This window comes from Sebastes fasciatus, chromosome 16, assembly GCF_043250625.1.
Source record: "Sebastes fasciatus isolate fSebFas1 chromosome 16, fSebFas1.pri, whole genome shotgun sequence".
Classification (NCBI taxonomy): domain Eukaryota; kingdom Metazoa; phylum Chordata; class Actinopteri; order Perciformes; family Sebastidae; genus Sebastes; species Sebastes fasciatus.
Window position 1 is genome coordinate 23,781,985 of NC_133810.1, and position 1,877 is coordinate 23,783,861.

The window sequence follows — 1,877 nt, forward strand, 5'->3', positions numbered from 1 at the left end:
TAAATATAGACAAGACAGAGGATGAGGGGGGGAGAAAAATAGACAGAGGAAGCACTGCGTCATGCTCTCCTCAAGCATTTCCCCAGTTCAGTGGAGTGAGAAACAAAAAAGCTCCACAAGCAAACTGCAGGCTTACATAACCTGCTTCACAGTCATTTGGTGATGGACTAGACTGAGTGTTTATGGACGATTGCCTCCATATATGTGAAGTTGGCACAGACCTTTTGCTTCTGTTCCAGCAATGATAGCCACTCAGCACTGGCGGGTGCCTGATCACCATAGTTACGGAAATGTGCATTCAGGGTTTACGGATGTACTTCCCTGCTATAGCTGTACAGATAATAATGATGATGGTGATTCATGTTATTGCTGTAGGCAGCCATTCTTGCGGGATAGCCTCTGTTCCACAATGTATTTTTAGACAGGGATTTCTTTTTTTAAATCCATCCTTTTTCATTTGCCATACCTTTTTTTCCATAAATATATCCACATGTAAATGCACAGCAGTTCACTTGATACATACTGAGAAAGTGCATGCATGATACAGTACTGTGAACACAAACATTCTCTTATCCCATCCCCAGACTCACCTCTTTCTGTTTTCAGCCAAAAAGCAGAAAGTTAATGGGTATGCGTTGTTGTGTGCAATAATTAAATTTGTGTATCTTGTTATTTTAACTAAGGAGTTCCATATGTTGAGACAAGATAGTGTGTTTTCTTCTTTTATGTGACTTTTGGGTAGAGACAATTTGTCACAGTGAAGTGCAGTGAAAGCCCTGAATTGTAATGCATGAGGCAGACAAAAATGTAACGATGTGTGATTTTTGTGAACATTTTTTAACAACAGCTAAAAACGTATTTATTTAATTTAGCTTATAATTAATGTCATTCTATGTATTATTATGATTGTTGTCATTATATTATTATTATAAGTAGTAGTAGTATTTTTTAACTAATTCTCCCATTTTTATTATTATTAATGGTCTCTGTTTTTAACTATTATTATAAACATTATTATTTATTTACTTTTTTCTACTAATTCTCCCATTTTATTATTTTTAATGATCTCTGTTTATTATTATAATTATTATTATTATTATTATTATTTATCTATTTTATTTTATTTTAATTATTTACTTTTTTTAATAATTCTCCCATTTTTATTATTTGTAATGGTCTCTGTTTATTATTATTATTATTATTATTATTATTATATTATATTATATTGTATTACATTATTTGAATTATCTACTTTTTTTTACTATCATTTTTATTATTCTTAATGGTCTCCGTTTTTAATTTCACTTTTACTGCCCTCTTATTGTCTAATTTTATTGCCTATAATTGTTTGAATGTGCTGCATTTTTTGCACTTCTTTTGTAAAGAACTTTAAGCTCCATCTCTTGTATGAAAAGTGCTCTATAAATAAAGATATTATTATGATTTAATACGGACTGTATCACTGATGTTTCACTATAAGCTGTGATGTGACATCTTTCAAAAATACATATAACAGCACTGACAAGGTGTCCAAGAAAGATGTGTGAATTTCACAGTAAAATTCTGTAGGTGCTATGAATGAATGTCAATTTCTATTTATGGCATTTGCTATCACAATGTGTGAGAAGATGTTGTAATAGTTCATAAAAACTTGACTATTTGCCACAGGGATCTGGGCTCTAGCCTTGAATGACCATGAACCACCAACCTTAACCGCCCCCTTGCTATTTTGCTATTTACTGGATCATGCAACTGTGAAGGCTCTAAAAAAAAGAAAAGAAGAAAGAGCATTAGCCAGACTGAGAGTGAGGGAGCACAAATCCAAGACAGGAGGAGGGAGCATAGAGGAGGGAGGGCGGGTACAGTGGTGGCTGCTG